We start from the raw sequence: 16,707 nt of genomic DNA, 5'->3' as shown, positions 1-16,707 counted from the left end.
ATGTAAATATCATTTGAACTAACTCCAAAACATTGCAACATGTTATAAACATATATGAGTGAGAAAATCAACAAAGAGAAATAGACGAGTGTGAATAAAATAAAGTAAAGGAATAAGTATAAAAGAATGTAAAGGAATAAATATAAAATATTGATCAATAAGCCATTCAATTATCCCATTGCATCTTCTATATTTTATTTACCTTATCTAATGTCTAGCATGCTACAAAACACTTCTACACTTGATTATCCTAAATCTAAGGGACATGTATGTTTTGCAGTTGTAGGTAGATCAAATATGGGAATTTGACTTGTTCTTTGAAGGACTTCATTGTTGATGTATTTGATAGAAACTTTGTGCATGATTCAAATTAGAAGTGTGTCACACTCCTTTCCACCTATACAATCCTAGTGGTTATTTTCAAAGAAGATGTGATTCAAAATGTGAATTCTATATGAGAAAGCATTTTATTAGTTGTAGATATTACTTTCTAATTTGCATTGAAAGTTTAAAATCACTTTATTCCATTCAGGAAGGTTATGATGAATATTTACTCATGTACTATAATAATTTATTGTCTATTTTGACAGTTATGGTGAGCATTTAGATTGTATAGTGTTAGGGATTGGAATTAGGATTATATATTCTATAAATGGATTATTGGATACTTTATTTAGTCTTTTAAAGATTATTATTGACATTTCTTATATTTCAGTCAGATTGATTTGTAGTTCCTCTCGTGTTTGTAGTTTGTACTTTGTTATATCTTGATCTAAGAGATACTTGTTATTCATGCTATTTTTACATTTGAGATGACTTGATGGTCAGATGTTATACTTTCATTTCTAGTATCAGAGATGTTAGATTGCTATGTCATTTAGTTGATTGTATCTACATGATGATGTCTTTTTAAAAGATGATAGTATCTTAATGATGATATCTATTTATCTAGTATTTGGACATATCCTTGATTTTGTTTATATGTTGGATTTGATGCTATGGTTATTTACTTTAGTCTTTCTTTGTGATGCTTTATGCAAATGTGAGTGGTGTTAATAGATTATTTTAGTACAATTAAATAAATGTTTAAATTATGTCATTTAATGTATTTATTTCTTCAACTATGTTATTATATGCAATTGCACTTGATCACATATTTTAGTGTGGATGATTTATGTCCCTCCTAGTGGCACATAGAGTTAGTGATTCAATTGTTCATATTTAACTAATGTCATTCTTGTATGGTTGACATATCCTATTTAATTTTATAAATTAAACCCTTTGGTGATTTATCAAATCTAGACTCATTTGCATTATGTGATTAATCCTGTGAGTTTTTTTGTGCATTTAGAAGTTTGCATTTCTTGTGAAAGTTATTAAGCAATTCTATGATTTGGGTTTAAGGGAATTTTTGGGCTTTATCTTATTTTATTTAATTCCTGGTAGTTTTTTCATAGATGAATTCCAATTACTTGGAATAGCCTATTTCCATTTGCTTTGATTTAGGGTTTAAATAAGTGACTTGGTTATTTAACCTAATCCTTTATTCACTCAAAAAGTGAATAAGTATCCTAAAAAGGAATTTTATTCCTCACTTCTCACTTTTGGAATTAGAAATTTTAGAGAAAATTCCCAAATCATCTTCTATAGAATTTTGTTTTTGTTCATTGTAGGAGCTATGGATGTGGGATCATGGAGAGATCAATCTCGTTGGATCCAACTCAGGGAGACCTTGCATTGTCATGGTTTTTAAAAGATTCTATAGGATTTTTATTTTGTTCTTCAAATTCTAGTGTTTTTTTTTGCTGTTAGTTAGGGCTCTCTTATTTTCTTATTTTAGCTTTGTTTCTACTTCTAGTTTTGGTAGTTGTATGTTAGAAGGTTGAGAACTAGTGTTCCCCTCCATTTTGAATTGCTAGCTCTACCCAAATAGTTTGGTATAAGCATTTCCCTAATTTTTAGGATGGGGGTTTGGCATTTCACAGCATTGTGCTATGAATTTTTGCATACAATGTTCAAACCTAATTTTTATTAGATTTTGATGGCTCATTGACCATGGTTGAATGGGTTTTATTTCTATTGATTTTTGTCAATGTTGGGTTTTGTAGATTTTTTCCTCAATTTGTGTGGCACCTAGTCTTCTTAGGTTTTCTTGGCATGATGTTGGTCGTGGATTAGGATTATCTATAGGATATCAATCCAATCACTTCTCTACTTTTTATTTTGGATTAGGATGTGTGCTACGTCTATACTCCTAAACTTGTGTTTGGTTGAGTTTTTTTTTGCTTGTATTTTCATCCAACCCTTATTTTTATGATCTTTGTGTTGTTGGTGTGCCCATACATGAGCACACGCACATGCATTTGTCAGGTTCATACAAGGACTGATCTCCTAGTTGTTATCAATGAATTTATGACCATTAGGGTTAGTTTAGCAATATGCATTGCTTACAGGCAGTCATCATGTAATGAACATGGGTATGTAGGGTAGTGCCATAGAGGGGCTTCTCTCACAAACTTGCTGACTATTTCTTAGGTTGGCATGAAGAAGTTTCTAAAAAAGTGATAACTACATAAATTACTGGGTAATAAATCTAATATAAGAAAAATGTGAGTACCCAAAGTTGATCCATGGACACTTAAAATGTGAGCACCTAGACTTGACCTGAGGATATAGTGTGATATGCTTCCTAGAGAAGTTTAATTCCCCAAAATATTTAGCTTAGACTACATGATGCCAAGAAACTTACTCTCCATTGAGTCTTTAGATAGTTGACCCATAGAGTGTCTACTCAAGACTTATTGTACTTACATTATTTCATGATCTTGGTTGCAAACCTCTTTAATATCTAGCATGAGAGTTAGCCATGGATAGTTGTGTTGTGTGCATTTGTGGTTTGATCACTATCTCCATCAGCATGGTGGGAGTGGCCCTACAAGTTCTGCATGGTTGGGAGGAGTAGATAACTATACTACTACTACGGATTGATCTATAGAGACAATCTATTTCTAGTTGAGACTAATGCTTGATGTTTCACTTAGTATATTTGGGTTTTTGGAGTATGTTTCCTTATGATTTTTGTTTTAATTTGAATTCTTTGGTATCATGTTTAGATTATGTTATTTTCATTGATCCATTCCTATATTATGTTGTTTAAGCATATGGTTAGATGATGTGATTCATTATTAATTGGAGCATCCATACTTGTCGGATTAGCATGTTAGATCTTCTTATGCTTATATTGTTATTATGTTGTTGTAGTAGTAATGCCCTCATAAGAAAAATCTAACCATCTAGTTGGTAGTTTAGAATGTTACACTCATGGGATGGCTAGGACACTTGAGGTCTCATGATGTTATTATAATTGGGAGGAACTGAGCACAAGTTTAGTTGTTTATATTTTCTTCATATGATGTTGGGTTATAAACCATGTATGTACATTGTGATGTTATTTTTTGCATGTTCTTCATATGCTATTATGGATCAGATAATTAGCTAGTTTATACTTCATGTTGTTTAGTGTTGCATTATTCTCGCATTCAAATGTCCAAGCCTCAATTTTCTAGATCTAGTAGTCCATGGTGTAGAGCTTCTAACTCTTTTCTTTCTCTATGAATGTTCATTGGAATATTTCCTTACATTCTTGGGCAATGGTATTTTAGCATTGGGTGGTATTGATAAACTATTGCATAGCTGAGGAAGAAATGGTGTATGATACTAGAAAGTATAGCATGACAATTGCAAGTTCTATCATATGATAGTAGAAGAGTATCATAGAACTATAAAAATTTCTATTGTGTGGTCCATGAAAGTATCAAGTAGTAGTTATGAGAAATGTCGTACAACACTAAACAAGTATTGTGTGGGTATATTAAAGTATAACCTAGCTATAATGAGTAATATCACATGGATATAGTAAAAAGTGTCACATCAATTTGTGAGAAAACCTACTTAGGTGACCAACAGGTACTTTTTGCCAGGACTGGAACTTTTTGAGAGGTGACTAAGCTACCCTTTATGGAGTTCTTAAACTCTAGTGTTTGACTTTTTGAATTTGGGGTCTTCTTGGATTTGAATGTGTTTGTGACCTCAGTAGCATTTTTGTTTTTTGGTTTTTGCATCACTTGGAGATTCCTTCATTATCTAGATTGGTTATCTAAATCTTCCTTTGTGATCTTATAATTGGTTTCATGTTGATTTTGTTTAATTAAATGCTTTAACAAAAAATAATATTGGCTTTTATTTATTCTTGTTCGAAGGATCTTTGATCAAGGCATTACATATGGTATCAGAGCCCATGTTGCAACATTGGGATCTCTGTGCTATGATCTAATTAGGTTATTGTTTTCTTGACATATATTGTTATCATTTTCTATCTTATTCTTGTGACTCTTTTAATTGTCATGTATGATTATGAACCTTATCTTGTTGCTTCCTTACTGATGCCTCTTGCACATAGACCTAGTGGTTGGGGTAATAACCAATGAAGAATCAATGATGAAGAGAACCATGAGAAGGAACATCAACAATGGTGGGAAAAAATAGGGTAACAATGATCATGGTAGCATTGGGGCATTTATTCCTTGGATAAAAGAGATTATAGCTAAATTAGGACCTCATATAGAGGAAAACCAACATGAATCTGGCTAGGAGGAGCAATCTTACCATGTAGATTCCCATATGCCAAATCATAGAGAGGAAGAGCAGCATGAGCATGAGCATTCTTGCACACTACCTAGTGGTAGAGGATGCCATCGGAGAGCTCAAGAATGCAATGATGAGGATTCCATCCACATGGACATGATGAAATCCCTTTAGCAGTCTGAACTACTATACTATGATGGTAAGGGAGGTGGTCTCAGGGTTGAGACTTGGTTACTTGATCTATATGCAACAACCTTGAGAGCCCATTGTGCTATCATGTAGCTAAGAGACCACAATTCTATTTGGTGGAAAATTGAGGGGTAGAAGCTCTAGATTAGTATAGTAAATCTTCTATGGGAGATCTTTGAGTTGAGATTTAGAGATAGGTTCCTATCTCCTTAGTTTAGGGAGGCTCAGGTTGATGAGTTCCATAAGATTAAATAAGGGAACATGTCATTGGATAATTACAAGATTAGATTCTTTGAGCTTAGCAATACTCATGCTATAAGCATGATGAGATACTCCTTACTCATCATTTTATTCAAGGTCTGAAGGACTCTATCATTGGAGAGGTTCAGATGCATCAACCCAAGACACTTATCTTGGCTCCAAGAAAAAAACAAGGATTGGAGAAAGAAATGTGGCTAAATTAGGTTCTTAGACCTATAGTGCATAGAATTTAGAGCAAGATGTACATTTTCCTCGATTACAATCCTCTAGAAAGGGAAAAACCTAATTAACACCCTTGCAAGGTGGTCATGGTTGCTAGAAGTGACAAAACTATTAGTAGTGATATAAGGGTGGTAAAGATCTAAGTAGCCCAGTAAATAATGTGGATGAACAAATTCATGGCCATTAGTCTTAGTAGAATCAACTATCTCAAAGTAGTCAATAGAACTCCAACAAGGGAAATGCACCCTATTTTGGTGCTTCTTTGGGTGGATGTGGACATTTCCTGAGTATGAGAGGAGCATGTTTCTCATGTAGTTAACTTGGCCATAAATTAGTGTAGTGTCCTTGAAAGACTTCTTTAGGACCTAGTAGAAGTGTAGCTAGGTCAAAGCCTACCATGAGAGATGTATGTAGAACCCATCAAGCTTTTGTATCAATTGATAACTATTAAGTTGAGCACTAGGGTACCATAGTCAAGGCTATAGGTATGTTGCATGGTATTTAATCTTCAATATTATTTGACTTAGGTGGTTCAAATTATTTTATTCCTCCATCTCTTATTCAATGATGTGGCTAGTGGCATAATGTTAGGTAAATAGGTGGCAAGTTGAGTTAGCCATAGGATCCAAAGTCATTGTTGACTCCTTGGTTAGAAAATGTGAATTGGACTTAGATACCTTCACCACCATAGTGGATCTTTACATCCTCCCTATAGGATCATATGATATTATATTGGGCATGGATTGGTGAGCCATCCATTGGGAAAATATAGATTGTTAGTGTAAGTTGGTACAATGTGTTGATCACATAGGTGGGTAGGCAAATCTTTTAGGGGTCCAAAGACAAGTCTCACTTTAGATGATCACAAATAACCAACTGAATTAGAGTGTGCATAAGGAATTTTAGATGTTTGTCATCATTTTCAATGATCTTGAGAAGGTTGAGGTTCAAATGGTTACACTTGATGATCACCCACTCCTTCATGAGTATGCAGAGGTGTTTCCTGATGAGATAAGGTATGCCACTACAACATGGCATTGATTTCTTGAATGATCTCATATAAAGAGTGGAGGCCATTTCCTGAGCTTCTTATTGCATGACTACTTAGGAGTTGAGTGAGCTTAGATTGAAATTAGAGGAATTTTTGTACAAGGGAAATATTCATTATAGTGTATCCTTGTCGGGTGCACCTATCATCTTTGTGAAGAAGAAATATGGATCATTACATTTATGCATTGACTACCAATAGCTAAATAATGTAATGGTGAAGAACTTACATCATTTTTCAAGGATAGATGAATTGTTTCATTAAATGAAGGAAGCACAAATATTCTCAAAGATTTATCTTAAGTCAGGATACCATCAACTTTGTATTCATGAGGTTGACATTCGTCAAACAACATTTTGTACATGTTATGGGCATTATTAGTTGATGATTATATCCTTTGGGTTGACCAATGCACCATCAATGTTCATGACTCTAATGAATGGAGTATTTTTTGTGCCTCAATTAATGTGTCATTGTATTCTTCGATGACATATTGATTTATACTAAAACTATGGAGGAACATGCAGTACATTTACACCAAGGGTTGTAGTTCTTGCGAGATAATCAGTTGTATGGAAACTTAGGTAAATGTGGATTATTCCAATTCTAGGTGAAGTATTTCGGGCATATAATCATTGGTGATGATATTGCAATGAATTAGGAGAAATTCTAAGCTATCATGTATTGGTCAGTACCCACTAATGTTTTTGAGGTTCATAGTTTCATGGGATTGGAGGGTTACTACCACTGATTTGTGAAGAATTTTTCACATGTGGCTCATTCCATCACTTATCTTCATTGGAAAGGGAAGAAGTGTGTTTGGTAAGACCAGTTTGAAAAAAAAACATTTGATTCTCTTAAGGAGCATTTGACTAGTGTACTAGTTCTTGTAGTACTTAATCCTATAGGCAATTTTATGATTTGTAGGAATGCTTTGTTGGATGGTCATGTGATTTCATACAAGTCCAAAAAATTCAAGGATCATGGGCTTAACTATACCACTCATGATTTGGAACTTATGTCCATGGTGCATGCTCTTGTACATTAGAGGCATTTCCTTTTGGGACATAGCTATGAGTTGCATAGTGATCATCATAACTTGCAATATGTCTTTACTCAACCAAACTTGAATGCATGATAGTGTTGTTAGATGGACATCCTGTATGAGTATGACTTTGATGTTAATGATATTAAGGGAAAAGAAAAAAAATTCCCAGATGCCTTGAGTAGGATGCAATATGAGATATTAGTTTTCTTATTGGGAGTGTATTTGAAACGCTATATCTTATAAGTGTTTCTTAGAGACTGTTGACTTTATGGTCAAATAATTTCTCTATTAGTGACTTAACACTTAGTTGGTTTCATTGCTATCGAGATCCATAGTTTCTACCAAGCTTGTCATACTTCTAGAAGTGTTAACCAAGTGTTTCAATTGCTACCAAGCTAATTAGTCAGAATACAGTCAATGAAAAGTTTCATAGTGTCTACCAAGCATTTGAGATAGTTTTTAGTATTACCCTAATGTATTAGAGTCTACCAAGATTGCTAGTGTAAGTGATGAATATCTTAGTGTTAACCAAGCTCTATAATGTTAACCAAGTATATTAGTGTCTACCAAGCTCACAGTCTTAATCAAAGAGAATGAACTATTGGCTAAGTCACGTAGTCTAAACTGTCAATGTCTACTAAGTTTCTTAGTGTTCACTGAGTCATATAGTTTTGACTAGTTTCCTACTAATTGAAGTGACTAGTATCAACCAAGGTTCAACATCAACCAAGTGATAGAGTTATTGAGTGTTGATAGTGTTTGTCATGTGTCAGAACATCATCGATTTTGTCTTTAGAACTTGAGTTGGAACAATGGCCTAACTTTGTGACTTATGATGGATTTGGTATTGTAGCCAACTCTAGAAGATAATTAAGTGGATTGGTGCATATGCAATGTATTATATCATACTCAAAATATGCATGTGAACTAGAAGAAGAAGCATGAGTGCAAATAGAAGAAGGCTACAATAAGTATAAGGGATAGCAGAAACTTATCTATCAGAGTAAGGTGCTCATTGTAATTCAAGGAATATCATTGAACAAATCAAACTTTTATATTAGAAATAAGCCACTGATTCATCCTAATAGGTTCTTTAATCAAACTCTTTAATAGGGTGTGTTGGTTATGTTTTTACCTTGTGTTTTATAGAACATGTCTTTCTATGAATTCATATTTCTTATTTGAAAATTATGGTTTGGTCTTATCAAAATTGGTTAACCCTAAGAAAAAACATACTTAAAATAATATTTGTGCCCTAAGAAAGCCATTTAGCCCATATGCTTTACCTTTTAAATTGACCAGTAAAATCATTTTAAAACAGTGCATATTTTTTGGGAATCTTTGAAAGACCTTTTTCTTTGCTCCATAAATATCTTGAAATAATTCTCACCATTAGATCTTGTAAGATCTATGGTAGTCACCTTGTCACTGTAGAAACTTGCAATCATTTTATTTCATGCAACATGGAAACCAAGAAAGTACTACACATTGGACCTAGTAATATATGCTTGGTTTCAAGATAAATTATTCATGCTATTAGATCTTTCTAGAATCAATAGTGGTCACTATGTCACCAATAGAAAGTGCAAGGTTTTTATTAGTCATGACATGGTGACATCATGCAAAAGTGAAACACAGTGGGTTCAAACCTAAAGATGAGCACCAGGATTTTAGTATGTCATTAATGAGCTTCGTCAACATGATGGAATGTTAGAAGTATAAAGTGTGTAGTAAATAAAATATTGTAACAAGAACATGCTATCTTCATGATGTTAGATTTCTTCTAAGTATATGGTGGTTGCTATGTAACCACCAAAAATTATGAGAACTTCATTGGTAGAAAAATGGTAACCTCTTGTGAAATAAGAAGGTAGTGGGACCTAATTTTAAAAGATGATGCCATACCAACCACTTGTCATAAAGATCCCTGCCAGCATGTCAAGATGACATCATCTCATATGCCACATGGATTCTCACTCAGAAAAGGATACATGTTGATTGGAGCCCTTAAATCTCTCACAGATTGATGATGGTATCTATATAAATATGTAAACTTGCTTAATTTTTAGTGCATGTGACATGGAAACCAAAGGAAATCTAGAAGGACCCACTAGAATTGCAATTAAATAATCATGAAATGTGAATCGTCCAATCAAAGTTGCATCAAAGGTGGTCATTATGTTGCATATAGGAGTTGGTCAATGTTTATGCATAGCAACATAGCAAGAGTGTGGCATATGTCCAAAAGTACCAATGGACCCAATAAAACTTGCCATTAATGGAAAGAAAAGGATTATGTGGTGACATTTGATTGGGTTTACTGCCAACCTAGCTATTTGAAATTAATTCAAATTCCTTGATCATTAGATTTTTTGAAATCCATAGCTTGTTCCCGAAATTGGAAGGTAATTGCATCCTATTCTTCCTTATAGTCCATTTATGAAAATTAAGGCTCCCCATGTGAAGAAAAACTAGGAATATATTGTAGGATTTTATTGATTTATTCCTTACACAATTTTTTAAAATTTTTTTTTGAGATTTGAGAGCCATTGAAGAATTGTTCCTTGCATGATTAAAGTGCAAAATAATTTCTAGTATCCATAGTGTGTTTCAGAATTACAGTGAAAGAGTAACAAATAGCCAAGTAATTATCCTAATCCATGAGACAATAGAGAACTCTGGTATTTTTTGGCAGTAGTAAACATGCCACCAAAGAATTTTTTTTAATAATGGTAGATTATGCAAGTAGATATATCCATGATGTCTTTCTTGAACAACTACCTAAATCAACGATTGAGTCAACCCACGTTAAAAAGTTAATTCCTGTGAACACTAGGCTCAAAATTGTAGATGGATTATATGACAAAGGGAATTGGGTAAAAGATGCTACCACTTCCAAAATTGTCTGCTAGTGGTCCCTAGTGTTTTCATGGATGTTGACCTAGTCACAACCATTGCTAAAAATTATGACCCAACAGTTAGGATAGTAAGAAGATTAGATTGGGAGTTCCTGATAAGCATAAGTGCTAAAGAAATTTGAGAGGTTTTTTTTTTGGAGCCAATCTTAGATTACCCTAAGACCATTGACCTTCTATGACTAGAAAAGGAATACTTATCTAAGAGGGATAAGGTTAGGCAAGGTGCACTATGGGCACACTTGGGCTCAATTAGAAATTTTTTGTTGGTTACAATATCTACAAAAGAGCCTTTTAAGAAGAAATTTTTTACTTCTAGGGCCATAGAAATATATGAATTTGTGCAGCATTTTTGGAAATGATGAACATAATTTTATGCCAATAAAATTTATGTATATCATGACTCAAATTTTTTCTTTTGGTGTGGATATTATTTCTAGTTTTGCATCCTATCTAGGAAAAGAGATCCACATAGGATTAGTTCGAATTGCAAAATGCAAGGTGGAAAAGACATTTTCCCATTATTGACTATTAATGCACATGTTCTTGTTTAAGGGGGTAACACATTTTGAAAAAGAGATGGTTCTGAACTGAAAATATGAAAGAGAGGCTCTACTAGTCCAATTGTGTAGTGCAAACATGACCTAGGATACAGACAAAGCTAATTTTGTTAGATTTGATAAATATTTTGCATCGAGGCTGAGAAGCCTCTTATTAAGTGACAATCCTAGAATCCCAAAGGCATTGCTTGATTTTATTAGGCCCATGGACAATCCTTTTGGATTGAAACTATCTCAAAATTGAATAGATATCACAACATACCATGTTTTAACTATTTTTAGGGTTTATGGTTTCTAAGGGACTCCTTATGTATTTCCCTACCAAGTATCACTAAAGGTACAGATAGTTGAGATGCTATAATAGATAGGTGGGTTGGAAGAGACTCAATTGGTGGGTCAATCTAGAGGATCACTTTTCCCAACTTTTATTATGGTTCACCATTTTGTTATCACTAAGGGTGGTTGGGTATATTTGTATAAATTTTTAGATTAGTACAAGATGATTGTATCTCACCCCCATTTTTTTCATACTGAGGGAGTTTTTGATGTTTTTAGGAGAAGAGAAAACTTGGTTCAAAAGATGATGAACCCTACTTCCTCAAAGATATAATAAGGAATGAGTTCTCTCTACAAGAGTAAGAGATCAAAAAGGAAAAGTGGAGAATTTACTCCAAAGTTTTGGAATTCATTAATTGTTTTAATAATAACTATAATCCTCCAAAGGATTCAAAAATAGCGGCAAATAGGTTGAATAAATTAATGACCACTTTTCCTAAAATTATGGAGGCCATGAATGAAAAGAGACTATTCTTTATTAATTCTTTCCTTGAAAAAGACAGAGAAGTTATGAGGAGGTTATCATTTACTCCTATAGTAGAATGAGGTTTGTTAATTATTTAGAGTAGACCTAGTTACAGTGTAATTTTAAATTAAAATGCCACTTTAGATAAGGGAAAGTAGATAATGGGATCAATTAGTGTTGTTCTTGATGAAAGACCAGATCAGCCCACACCCAAGAGACAAAGTATGGAAAAATAACAAGCTCCTCAATTTGAGGAATATTTGACCACCTAGTCCCCATTACAAATTGGAGACAAATAGCTTAATATGGAGTAGGTGGAACAATGATAGTCCCAAGGGGGAGTCTTCATCACTGCAACATAATTGGAGGAAGGAAATCCTCAAAAACAACTAATGCAAAGCCTTGAATTAATTGTGGGAGACTATAGAGGGAATAAATTGGACCCTATGATGGAATAGGCTAGCCATGAATTCATCCTAAAATGATAATTTTTTCAAATCTAGAGCCTTCTACCAATTTTCTTGGAGAAAAAACTTTGGATCATTTGAAGAAAGATGCAATAGGTTAAAAATAGAGCATCTAGAAATGAAAGAAGTAGACATATAAAATCAAATAACAGAAGAGATGATGAAATAATTCAAGAGCATGGCCCCTAAAGAAGGGAGACAAATGATAAAAGCATCTGGGGTTTTGTCATTACCCAATTGAGATATTGTAGATGCCATGGTCTTCAATTCTATTACAAATAAATTGAGTGGAGAGGAAAATAGGAGTAAAGAAATGAAAGGTGCTATGTTGTACTAGTCATTTCATCAATAAGGAAAGGATCTAGGACTAGCTCTTCCCAGCATGATGATACTCACTTGACAAGCAACCTGATTGTAAAGAAGTTGAAGAAATTACTACGAAAGAGGCCATAGAGCTAGGTGTTGGATCAACCAACTTCACTTTATCTACAACTTAGAAAGATAAAAGAGAAAGACTAGAGCTACAAAAGAATTATGAAAAAGTATTGGTTGCATATGATAAAGAAGTTCAAAAGAGAATTGAACTTGAAAATAAATTGATGGGAGGCTAGGGGTGTATGCACCCTAAAATGGTCGCCTAGACTATGGGCCCCCATTATTCAATTTATCAAATTTCCTAAATCAATGGTGTGTAATATTTTATTAAATCAATTTAAATCAATTTCCTTGATCAAATTCAATTTGTTTTATTTCTAAGGTTGATCAGTTTATCCTAAGTCTTATTTAATTAAAAGAACTTGCTCTCTTTTAATTAAATAAAATAAGTCCCTGTTTAATTAAAAAAAAACCTCTCTTGCAATTTAATTAAATATTTCCTATTCAATTAAAAGAACTTGCTCTCTTTTAATTAAATAAAATAAGTCTCCATTTAATTAAAAGAAAACTTCTCTTTTAATTAAATAATTCATCTACATTTAATTAATTAAGAGAAAAACCTCTCTTTTAATTTGATTAAATATTTCCTATTTAATTAAAACAACTTGCTCCCTTTTAATTAAATAAAATATCCCACTTAAATTTCTTTTTGATGAAAAAGGAGTTAAACGAAATAAAAAATTAAATAAATCTTTTATCTACACTTAATATGGGACTTATCTTCATCCTTTCTCCACTTTCTTCTCAACCACTCCACTTTTCTCATTGGTGGATCTTTAGTTCACATGGATCATTATTTCTCCACCCTTGATTAAATCTTTTCCCTTTCAATCTAGATCGTCCAATCTTCTTTATAAGGGAGAGCCATCTCTTCATTTTAGACACCCATTATTATGCTATTGTTATGTTGCAGGTTTGGAGAATGATTTTTGAAGGAGTTTTGGATATTAAAGCTTTTGTGGAGAACTTCTATCTTCTTGTCTCATTCTCTCTTGCATGCATGGCTTCCATCATCATGATCCATACTTTGATTTTCATGTTAGCTTAGATCTTGCATTGATAGATTAGATTTTGCTTTCATAGATTAGATTTGCATTGTTATTTCTATTCATAGATTAGATTTCATTTCTTGCATTGTTTTGCATTGTTATCATTTAGATTAGTTTTTCATTTCCATTTGCATGCATATTAGATCATTGAATCTCTTTTTTCGTGGTGTACTTGCATGGGCACAAACTAGGTTAAATTGAGGACCTCCATTACAAACCCCTGCATCCCATGAATAGGGAGCTATGAGTCACCATTCGAGACCTCATTCTTGAGAAATCTTGAATATAATGACTCATAGAAGTGTGCCCACATTTGAGGCATACAAGGGGCAATCTAGTAGGCATAAGATTACATATCCCTAACCACCAATAGAGGCTTTTATGTACACTCCTCTCATAGAAATCCTAGACACACCACAAATGCCACAATATTACACTATAGAAGACTTTGAAGAAGAAAAGAGAAAATTATGGGCATTGCATGTAGAATTGGATGTACAATATGAGGATAAGGAAAGCTCTTATGTATTTAGTTAATAAAATTAATTGGCCCTTATTTTATGAGAAACTAGCAAAGACAACAAACATATGGGATGAGATAAAGGAAAATGATGAAGCCTTGAAGACAATTCTCAATAAGTGGAGTAAGAGGAGTAAAGAGGTTACTCTTTAATGCTTTTTCATCATTTGTTTATCCTATGATCATATAAAAAAGACTTATGATGTTGCCAATGATCTGTCAAAATTTGATGATAAAATAATTGAGCTACGAAGGAGGATCATTTGTTATCTAAACAAATATAAGAGTGTTACTTTAAGGATTCTCCCTCATGGCATAGAAAGAAAGGATAAATTGAAAGATAAAGAGGAGTGGGCCCAAGAATTGAATGACTTATTCTATTTACAAATAACTAGAGTCATAAATGAGAAAGGAAATGCATGTTGGAAAACTACTAATGAAGAAATTGGAAAAGTTCAAATATTCTTTATTTCTTTAAGAAAAGATGTTTTTGAAATCGACAAAGTTGTAGAATATGTTATGAAGAAGTAGCAAAACATTTTACAATTTAATTGGCTAAATGACACACTTTTTGACAAGTGGATGGTAGAATTAATTGATACAAAGTAGTTAGAGCATGTTGAAATTGATGATGAAGATATGGAATAGGATGAAGTACAAATTATTGACACATCAATAATGGAAGAAGAGGACAAAGGTGAGCAACCAATTGCAGTTGCAAGAAAACCCAAACTAGTGACTTGGTAGAAGAGAAATTAGATATAATTTTATTCTTATCAATTAATGATGATATACATGGAGAGGCTTGAGTGGAAGTAGTACTACGATAAACAAAGCTAGATATATCACAATCAATCCCATTAGCTACATCCTCCGAAGAGTTACCATAGTAATGAGGCCAATCTTCAATTTTTTGCCAATAAAGAAATGCAACAAAAGGTGTAATTGAAATTTGTCCCACAAAAGAATATTATAATGTAAAGCATTTCTTATTACAAATTTTTTTGGCTTTCTTGATAGTAACATTGTAGATGTTTTTCTATCTTAAGGATAGCTATCAATTTCTCTATGCCTGAATATTATTGCATCTCCCACTATATAAGTGAGATCCCAATGCTAGAGAAGGGGTCCAAGTCATTCCTATTGGATACAATTGATTAATTGTGTATTTTCTTTGATGCTACATAAATGTCATATTATTATCAGTCAGTATATGCCTAGTTCAAAAGGAAATTTCTACCGAGTTCGCTTGGGTGTCGAGGGAAAGTTTGTAGAAGATGAGTATTAATTGAGATCACTTAATTAATGAAGAAAAGTTGGATAGAACTAGTGCTAACTGAGCTCACTTAGTTACCAAAGGATCTTTGCAATTTTTCAAAGTTAATTGAGCTTCCATTAGTTAACATAGGAAATCACTTTTGAGTTAGTGTCTACCGAGTTGGGTTAGCTAATTAAGAGTTTTTTATTTTGGCATACTAACCTTAATTGATTTATCTATTGGTTCTAGCTGACAAAAGTGATGTATATTAATTATTCTATGTTGTATATGAGCCAACTTGACAATATAAGGTCAAGTTGTGGATTCAAAGTGTGCAAGAGTGTGAAGATTTGATGAATGAATTGAAGATTTTATGATGAAGAGAGGAAGCAAATTTGAAGGATAAGAAGAATATCCTTGTGGAGTAGAAAATCTATATTTGATTAGGAAAGATCAAGTACAAGCCAAAACAAACATCTGTAATCAGTAATTTAGTTACATTCAAACTAAGTTATCTCATTTTTACTCTCTAACCATTGTAGCAATGATCTCCATCTCTTTACAAAGTTGGCTAAATAGCCATTTGTAAATGCTCTAACAAGGTGGTAGTTCCATTGAATTATCTTAAGGCATCTAACAAAGCAAGTCGTAATAGGGTGATTAAATCCTTTAATGGGGTAACACCTAATAGTGTGTTTTGTAACCTTTAATACGGTTGGCTCCTAATAGGGCTAACTTTAGATGAGTGAAAATAGTAACTAGCTACAATGGTGGTTTTTCCCAAATTGGGTTTCCATGTTAAATCCTAGCATCAAATATGTTCATGCTATTTTGTTTTATGTGTTTGTAACTAAGTTAAAGTAATGGTAATCACAGATAACATCTAAAACTTTTATGTTAAGAATTTATTGAGCATATTTAGTAATTATCGAGTTACAATATTTTATGAATGTTTTCTGATCATTAGCAGTATTCAGTTTTTAGATTATATTTTTGTACTGACATCTAAGGGATCTAGGATTTATTTTAGTAGTAAATGATTTGCCTCTACCCTCTTAGTCACTGCTCTTAAATTCCAGCAATTGGTATCAGAGCTTTTTGTGCTTGCAAAATTTTTTTCAATGATCTAAGCTAAATATCGAGATGTCTTATAAAAGAGAGATACCCAAGCTAAACATAGACAATTTTGCAGCATGGCAAGGACATATGAGTTTACACTTGGCTGCGATTAGTGATTTAGGGTGAAAAAATCTTGATACTAATTACAAGAATCCTACTGGAACATTATT

This window comes from Cupressus sempervirens, chromosome 4, assembly GCF_028749045.1.
Source record: "Cupressus sempervirens isolate cs-2001-9-10 chromosome 4, ASM2874904v1, whole genome shotgun sequence".
Lineage (NCBI taxonomy): Eukaryota > Viridiplantae > Streptophyta > Pinopsida > Cupressales > Cupressaceae > Cupressus > Cupressus sempervirens.
This window is presented reverse-complemented; position numbering follows the sequence as displayed.